The sequence below is a fragment of the Amblyomma mixtum genome, chromosome 6 (genome assembly GCF_055824585.1).
Source record: "Amblyomma mixtum isolate Tamu chromosome 6, ASM5582458v1, whole genome shotgun sequence".
NCBI classification, from domain to species: domain Eukaryota; kingdom Metazoa; phylum Arthropoda; class Arachnida; order Ixodida; family Ixodidae; genus Amblyomma; species Amblyomma mixtum.
The window spans coordinates 152,603,834-152,613,240 of NC_143017.1; the positions used below are offsets into that span (position 1 = coordinate 152,603,834).

General features: G+C 53.2%; 1 protein-coding gene across 3 annotated transcripts in view; it reads right to left on the reverse strand.

The window, feature by feature from the left end:
- The window catches only part of bbx (bobby sox), a 240,771-nt gene that overhangs the window by 113,763 nt on the left and 117,601 nt on the right, over positions 1–9,407 (reverse strand). For 2 of the 3 annotated variants that reach the window (XM_089549694.1, XM_089549696.1), the window contains exon 2: positions 1,360–1,535. The exons of the other annotated variant lie outside the window; for it this stretch is intronic. The gene's annotated coding sequence lies outside the window, so the exon portion shown is untranslated. The remainder of the gene's footprint in view (positions 1–1,359; positions 1,536–9,407) is intronic. 3 annotated transcript variants of the gene reach the window in all.

Below are 9,407 nucleotides of genomic sequence, written 5' to 3' on the forward strand. Positions count from 1 at the left end.
CAAGGGCCGTTGTGGTGTTCTGTGGTTTCTCGATCCTATCGATGCAAACACTTCGAAGAAACGGCCTCGGACGGATCATTTCCCCACGCCACATCGACCTCTTTCAAACCAACGTGATCATTTGTCATTAAGTTGACAAACGCTCCACTTTACGTCTTCAACGCGGTCGTTACATTTGGAGACCGCCAGCCTCGTTCTCGCTTCCCTTCCCTTCCCCCCCCCCCCTCCCCCCACTCTGAACACGAATACGCCTGTATGGGAGTAAAAAGGGAGGAAGCTGCACTTCCCTTCTGTCCTCAAAGGAGCGCGCTAGAGGACAGCATACTCCTTTTAACTCATTTCTGTTTAGAATGCGTAACTGGTGTCGTCCAGCGAACGCTACGTCACCAGGAGGATTTACGACCAATGAGAGCGAACAAAAAAAAAAAAAGAAAAGTAAAGCGAGACGAAACGCTACAAAATACGACCCATGAAGTTGAATTTCCGCAAAAAAAAAGTCATGCACTCCCCGCCACTTCTAACCAGTACGAGACGCGACCACTTCCCTGCAACAATGCCAAGTGAAGAGCAGCTCGCAACATATGGACAATGCGAAGCTAAGGAGAGTTAACCGCGCCGGTGACTTTTGGTTGAGGAGAAAATGGCACGGGGCTTGTTAGCGAGAAGCGAAGGCCGAGTCCACAAACGCAGCTTCACCATTACTCACGAGAAAAACAGCCAGCACAGCCAAGACTGCGCACGCCGAGAGAAGGGGTTGAATATAATTGCGCGCCCGAGCCCGTAACCACCACGGTTATTTATGTCTCCGCTTTTTTTTTTCTTTTCTCCCGCTATCTCCCCGTGCATTCGCGTGCGTCGCAACTTCCGCTACTTAGGCAAGGGCGGTGCTCAGCAATTATCCTCGTCCTCTGAGTCCGTCTTTGTTGTCCGGCTGGGCAGCGCCCGCTCACAATTCACCGCCACTTTCGTCCTCGCTCAAGCGCCTCACCCGCGGTGTTGAAGGGACAGACTCGCGCACCAAATTAAACACGCACCCAGGGAAAAGAGTGCCGCCGTGAATGCTGAACGATTAATTTCTCCCGTCGGATAAAAGAAACCGGTGTGGAGCGAAAAATTCCATTGCCAGCGCAGCTCGGCGACGCATTCGGACTTCGTACGCTCGGATGCGTGAAAACAAGGGGGATAGCCGCATGGACGGGCACAGAGAGTCGAACTCGCGACCATCGACTCAGCGATAGGCCTTTGCCCAGACCAGCAAAGGCCTGTGAGCATGAACTTTGAAGGAAGCACGTCGTCGTGCGTCCAGGCAGCAACAAAAAAAGGAGGGGTTGCAAGAAAAAAAAAAAATCAGACACGTACCTAATTTCATTTTGCTGACTATATGATAGCATCAGCAGGTGTTGACGCCTTTGCCAGAAGTGACATCACTTCCGATCTCGTGACGTCCCTTCCCTCCAGCCAATGGGAATTCTCCATTTGATGACGTCGCTTCACTCCCGATGGGCGAATTTCAGGAGTACATAGGTGGCTGTTTACTGAATAAAAACAAAAAAAAGGAAGGAAAAGATTTCTGCTGACCGCGGCATCTGCTATGGGATACTGAAGCACCTGAAGCTACGGCCAGAGGAAACAAAGGGACAGCGAGCAGATGGGGAGATGGAATAAAAAAAAGAGGGGAGCGATAGGGAGAAAGGGAAGGGGTTAGGGACATGGTAAAATACACTGATATAAATAGAGCCACTGCACATGATGAGCAGTACGGAGTGTTTGCCGGCGAAATGGAAACAAAAAATCTGACGGAAAATCTGAGCTCTGATGGAGAAGCATAAGCAAATTTATACGCCTGCCATCAAAGCGCCATATCAGCAGACAACTGTAGCGATTAAATCGAAAAAGAGAAGTCCCTTGTTTGGACAGCGAGAGCATATATAACCGGCGACGCCAGTCGGCACTCCGTCGCGTAAGCTCCGAAGCAGGCGCCACCATCTGTCGCCTCGGGAAAATGAGCAGCAGACCTCCGGCGTAGCACAGTATAGACGGCATCCGCAAGATTGCCACCCAATCTGGGATGGAAATGACGACACGCAACTGCTCCTACAGCACACCGCAGATACTTCGGTGAGCAAACAGACCATCTCGCTCACTTTCATAACAGGCGGCTAGCATAGACCTCCAGACGTCCGGTGATTAGTGCATGCGGACATTAGCGGAAAACGCTTTTGCTTAAGGCAGGGCTGCAGGGATAATGCAGCTGCGAACCGGTACTGCCCGTGCACAAGCGGAAGTTTAGCAGAAGCCATATCGCTTTGATTCGTGTTTCACACACAGCCAGCGCGGTGGCTCAGTGGTTGTGGTGCTTGGCTGCTGACTCGAAAGACGCGGGTTCGATCCCTGCCGCGGCGGCCGAATTTCGATGGAGGCTAAATTCTAGAGGCCTGTGTACTGAGCGATGTCAGTGCACGTTAAAAAACCCCAGACGGTCGAAATTTCCAGAGCCCTTCACTATGGCGTCCCTCATGGCCTGAGTCGCTTTGGGACGTTAAACCCATAAAACAAAAACGTGTTTCACACTGACATAACACGCAGACTTTCCCTCAGCGGAAGGGCCTTTTCGTATTTCTGGAGAGTGATCAAAGTGCTACCTTCGATATATTCCCTGCAGTTTAAGCAGACAAAATATTTTAACTGCAGATTGTTTTTTTGGTTTTTTGGGGTTTAACGTCCCAAAGCGACTCAGGCTATGAGAGACGCCGTAGTGAAGGGCTCCGGAAATTTCGACCACCTGGGGTTCTTTAACGTGCACTGACATCGCACAGTACACGGGCCTCTAGAATTTCTCCTCCAAAGAAATTTCTCCTCCAAAGAAATTCTAGCCGCCGCGGCCGGGATCGAACCCGCGTCTTTTGGGTCAGCAGCCGAGCACCATAGCCACTGAGCCACCGCGGCGGCTTTAACTGCAGAGGCGTGACAATCAAGAACTAAAAGCGAAAAAAAAAACGCTCCGCCCATGAACAATGCAAAATATTTAATAGTAAAGCGATCAAAACGATGGATGCGCTATGCCAAGTACTCTCCTTTATTATTTATTTATTTATTTATTTATTTATATAGCCGCCGCGGTGGCTCAGTGGTTATGGTGCTCGACTGCTGACCCGAAAGACGCGCGTTCGAGCCCGGCCGCGGCGGCTGAATTTATTTGGAGGCGAAATTCTAGAGGCCCGTGTACTGTGCGATGTCAGTGCCCGTTAAAGAACCCCTGGTGGTCGAAATTTCTGGAGCCCTACACTATGGCGTCTCTCATAGCCTGAGTCGCTTTGGGATGTTAAACCCCATAAACCTTATTTATTTATTTATATTATTGCATTCATCTCACGTTGCGAAGCTCAGCCGCTCGACTTGGGCTGCTATAGACACTACACCTCCTCCGCGGAAACCAATGACACGCACGAGCACCACTGGGCGCGTAATATCAGGAAGATGAAATCGAGAAACATCGTTAACAGAGTCCAATCATTCGCCTTGCTATGCTCGGCTGCAGCAAGCAACTAGCGGGATTTACGGGTCTACACGTAAATGGCCCAACGAAGCTGATGAAAGTGACGTCACTTCCGGAAACGAATCAACACCTTGTAATGTTATCGAATTGCAGGCACATAAAATAATCAATTAGGTGATCTTATATTTGTTTCTTCTCTGGACCAGAACCCCGGTGAAGGCCTGTTCGACTATATATGCCTACTCTACCCCCATCGTGGCAACCCTGACGTTTCGTGCAAGCCACCTACAGCATCCCCGCTTAGAAAATTTTTTTTAGACAGTCTATAGACTGTCCATAGACTTCTGTGTATAATGTCTATAGACTCTATAGACAAATCCAAGAGAACAGACTTCAGGCAATACAAATTCTATAGTCAATAGACAATCTACAGATATATGGCCATACACTATTAGTAGACTTTTGTCTACAGGCAGTCTATAGAATATTAATAGACAAAAATAAATTATATCTACAGGAAGGCAAAAGAGTCTATAAAAAGTCTATAGACCATTTTTATAAGGACCGGCCGGCGAGGCATCTGTCGACGGCGCACGCGGCCCGATAGAAATTTGTGTTCGATCAGCCGGTGATCCGACGAGCACCGAAACTGCCCAAGGCGGTGCGCGCGCTCTCTTTCCGCCCGGGGGCGGGAAGGAAGACGCGAAACGGTAAACAGCGCAGGGCATTGGCCGTCGCGCCCGTGCGCACACGCTCTCTCGATTCTCCTCCTATAAGGTCCGCACGCACGCACACTGTTGACGCCTTTCGTTCTTTTTTTTTTTTTTTCCGGGAACCTGCGCCAGCGCATCAAACCCGCCGGCGCGCGTACGCGACGCGACGAAATTGGAGTGGCCAGGGGCTCAGCGCGAGAGCGGGGATGACGCTGGCGCAAACAATGACCCCGCAGCAGCACGCTGCCGCCGATACGCGCGTAAAATATAAGCACGCGCACGGTCAGCCAGGACGCGAGGGCGAGCGCTTCCTCTAGAGTGCGTCTTGGAAATTCATAGCCCCCTTGCACTCCCGAGCACCGGGCGCGCGCGGGAACGAGCATCCCGTCTCACGGCTAGCGCGCACGCCGCCAAAGCTGCTCCGTTTATAAATATTCACGTCCCACACCTAAGGTATTACTGCGCCGTCTCCCTCCGCAAAGCAGAGACGGCGCCGACGCCTCCCACGTCTTCTCCCGATCTCCTTATTCCGGATACACAGAGCAGAGGTGCACTGACCCCAGCGAAATATGAGCCGCGCGCAGGTCTCGTCAAGCCTGACGATACAAACGAAACGTACACCCAGCGCGCCGAATGCGGCATTATTCGGAGAAAGGCCCGGACGGATGGATGAAAGCAGCGGAGTTCATGGCTCTACCTCGCGATGGAATTTCACCTCCCACGTCGCTTCGACGACGGGCGCGTATTGACAACACCGGGCGCATGGCGGCAAAGGAGAGTGCGCGGGGGCTGAGAAGGGCTCCAGTCGAAGCGGCAAATGCAGTGACGGTTTGCGCCGCTGCAGCCTTAACCCTGTGATGTCAAGGCAATAGTAAAAGTCCTGGGTGGCGGCGGTTTTTCGGTAGCTCGGCACGCTGCTTCAACAACGCTCCTGGTCACAGACACACACAGACAGATAACGGCAAGCAGTGCGCGGGAGGTCTGCTAAGATCAGGAAAAAGACGCTATCAGTGGCCGCAAATATTAGCGAATGCAGATGGAGCACTGCCGCCTCTGTTTCTCATCTGCGCCTGCTTTGTTCTGTGCCTAACGAGCCGGCCTCACCGAAAACAGGTCAAGAAACACTTCCCACCGACGCAACTGGTAAGCCGTTCATTGTTCCCCTGAGCGGCGTCTAGTTAAGCCTCCTCAAGGCATCACGGAGAGACGTGCAGCGCCATCTCGCGCAGACCGAAGGAACATGGCACTAATCTCAAAACAAAAGTGCATTTATCAGGTTCGCGAGGCAAAAATTTCTTTTTCTAGTTTCCGTTTTCATTTTTAGAGTTCAGAGCCGGTCCCTGCGCCAGCGGTGCCGGATTCGCATTACCCGTGCTCTAAAAATCTCCTTTCACAAACGATGCAACAGCTGCGCCAAGTGTTAGCGTGCGCAGGCACAAAAGGCGGCACAATCACGAAGCGGCTTTTCAAGAATTTCGTCTTCACACTTCAAGGACTTTCATGCCACGAGGATTAACAAGCTGTTTCCAAAGATACGCTGCCAGTTCAATGCGTGTGCCGTTAATAGACAGCTGCTGCCCGTAGCACACGCCCTCTCACTCTCCTTCTGTCACAAGGGGTACGAGGCAAAGTCCAGACACGCTCAACAGGCACGTGATGGGCGAGACAGCCATACTGAAACCCGGCTTTCGGGAACAATGATGGCGCAAGCTACGTGGCGAAACCCAGATCCACTGGTTCACTCTGTCGTCTTCAGCCGCCACGCTCCCATGGCCGCAAGCGCGCCTAACGGTCCAGATGTCCCTCGGCAGCCATTTTCCGGCCGAGCTGCTCTCGCGGCTCACAATGAGTGACCTTCGCTGTCGCCCGCTGAAAAAGAAACGAGCGCGGCCAGCCTCCCCCCCAATTCCTCCCCCACCGTGCTGTACAGCGCACAACACACGGAGGGAGGCAGAGAGAGAGACCCCGACGCGTTCGAGCAACGGTGTCGTTCCGGGTGCCGGGCCGGCGGCGCATATCGTGGCGAGGCGAATTCCTGGGCCCCGCACGGACTCGTCCCAACGGGGAATCATTCAGCACGAGGTCGCGGGACACGGCTCCCGGTGGGCGCCCGTCCCCTGCAGCCAGCCAGCACAGGGTGGGTGGGGGACACGACACAGTGGCCGCCCGCCGTGCGTGCGCGCCCGGTCGCAGCTGCGCAACGCGGCCACAATCGGCGCGGACGGATCGCGTGCCGCCGCCGGGTGCCGCGGCCCTGGGCGGCCACCCCGCGCGGGCCGCCGCTTCCGCCCAGGCGGAACCATTGTGCGCGCCCGGCGGGTGGAGGGACGCCACGCGCTGCTGCGGCCGCGGCTGGCTGCACGCGCCGCGCGGCGCACAGCGGGCGCGGCCGCCTATCCGTAAATAAAGAGACCGCGAGGACGCCAGCGGAAGACGCCAGAAATAACAAAGGTAACAGGCGCGCACAATAATGACCGCGAGGACACGCACGCAGCGCACCATCAGCGAGAGAAGCGGCACGGTGGCGTTCGGGAGCGCTGCGCCGCGAAAGGGAAGAGAGGGAGGAGGCGGCGGCGCGGACCGTTTTCGAACGACCTTCCCGAGGATGTTTTATTTACTTTGTTGCACGCCCCGTTCGCCCCCAACGGCCCCTCGCGACCGGCGCGTGCCGTAAAAGGGCCTTTTCGAAAACGCGCAAGGACACCCGCTCTGCCCACGAACGGAGGGCGAATGCGTATGTGTGTGTGCACAGCGCGGCTGCGAGCGTTCATGCTCTCCGCGCGCGCCACGGCGACAGCTCTCTGCCTCGGCGATCAGCCGTTGCTCGTGCCCGCAACGAGCGGCTGACGCGTGGGGCGACGCGAAGCGAACCGCGGTTTCCAGGGGACGTCGCCAATGCATCAGCGCCCCCACCGCCCCATCAATCAGCGGCGACGAGGAGGAGACCGCGCTACCCCTGAGTACGAACTCGCTACGAACTCGACGACGCCGGCAGTCGGGCGTCGGCACATGTGGCAGACTCAGCTCGCTGGCGATGCCCTGGCATGCCGCAGACCGATAGGTAAAAAAAAAGCGTGCGGGGGGGTCAACAAGAATAGTAATAAAAACACGGACTCTACGCCATGCCGCAATGGTCCATCTTGTTCCATCATGTGTCCTGTTCACCAGCCTGCCCCGTCTCCTCACACATCCAAGGCCGAGTACTCCAAATAACAGCGCACTGACGGATCCGCTTCATCAACGACGTCTATATAGGCGTTAGCGACCGCGACGGACGACGTTTCAAGCTGGCGCGTCAGAATCTATACCAATCGTGTTTATTTATTTATTTATTTAACAATACTGTCAACCCTCGTGCGAGGGTCCTTACGGGGGGGGGGGGGGGGGGGGGGGGGGGGGATTTTATAGAAAAACAGCATTACTCACGAGCATTGAATACATCAGCATGAAACGGTACATCATTCAGTCAAGCATCAAATGGAACTTTCAAGCAGGTGGTTATCCAGAGATCGTTCGAATTCATGCACATCACTCTGTTCCACAACACTCATTGGCAAATCATTCCACATTTCAACTGCAAGAGGGAAGAAGGAATGTTTGAAAGTTTCACTACGCGCGTTGTAAGGCTGAATTATCCGACCATGATTTGTTCTAGAACTGCGTTTGCCTGGTGCTTGTATGTATATTTGCTTCTGAATATTTGGTTTGGTTTATGGGGTTTAACGTCCCAAAGCGACTAAGGCTATGAGAGACGCCGTAGTGGAGGGCTCCGGAAATTTCGACCACCTGGGGTTCTTTAACGTGCACTGACATCGCACAGTACACGGGCCTCGAATTTCTCCTCCAAAGAAATGCAGCCGCTGCGACCGGGATCGAACCCGCTTCTTTCGGGCCAGCAGCCGAGCACCATAGCCACTGAGCCACCGCGGCGGCCCTTCTGAATATTTATCTGTCCTTGGAGCACCTGGAACAATAGCTTCAGCCGATTTTTTTGTCGTCGTGTTTCTAATAAATCCAGGTTACAGGAAGAGAGCATATCCGCAACTTAGTCTGTCCTTTGATATCGGCAGCAAATAAAGCCTACTGCGTACCTCTGAACTCTTTCTAATTGTTTCTTTAAATAATTCTGTTTAGGACTCCATACTACTGACGCATACTCAAGGACTGGCCTCACAAAAGCTTTATATGCAATTATTCTTACATCCCGTGTAGCATGCTCCAATTTTTTTCGCAAAAAACATAACCTCTGGTATGCTTTTAGAACAGCTCTTTTTGTAAAAGAGCTGGAACTGTGTTGTACTGACTGACTATACCATTCCCACCCTGTAACAGCCCGCAAGGGCTAACAGTATTTGGAAATAAATAAAAAATAAAAAACCTCTTCTACTGTGTGCCCCATTTAAGTTTTGTGTTATTGTCATTCCTAGATACTTAAACTGAGTTACATTTACCAAACAATTGTCACCAATGACATATGGGAACAAAATAAGACTTATCCGTTGTAATGTGCGTGTATGTTGATTTCGAATAGTCACCAGCGAGGCCATCCCGACAGCGGGCAGTTTTCTGCGGCGTCAAACAGGCGATGAAGGCGAGCGACCGAGAACGTGAAATGTGGGCCCTATTCTGCATCCAAATCCAAAGAAGGATACGAATCAGACTATGCCTGGAGATTTTGTCACGACACCACCCGGACATAGCGGCGTAGACGGAAACGAGCTCGCTTCTACGCAAAGGTAAATCCAGGCCTCGACATCCATTTGTCCCGCTCTGTTGGCCGCACTCAAGACGTATGTTAGAAACCGACCGTTGGGTGCGCGTATGTCTTACTTGGGGAGAAGGAGCTGCACTCTCTGCAGATCCCTTTCCAACGCCAACCGGCGTCCCGAGCCCTTGGACAGGACAACAAGGTAAGCAACGCTGTGCCTGATTAGTCTCTTATTCACGTCGCGCTGCGCACGATTAAACTGGACACGCGACTTTACCTGCATACAGAAATGGCTGCATATGCACGCATCCGTCGTCACCAGCATCGCCCTATGTCTTCTACTACCATACCCTAGTCTTCAATGCTTCGTAACGGGACAGAGATACGTCGATCAAGCTGACGTTCCAGCTCTTCCTAACTGAACTGTCTCTCTCCTCCATGCATTCCAAACGCACTCGTCGAAGTCTTCGCCGCGATGCCCGTCCCAGGG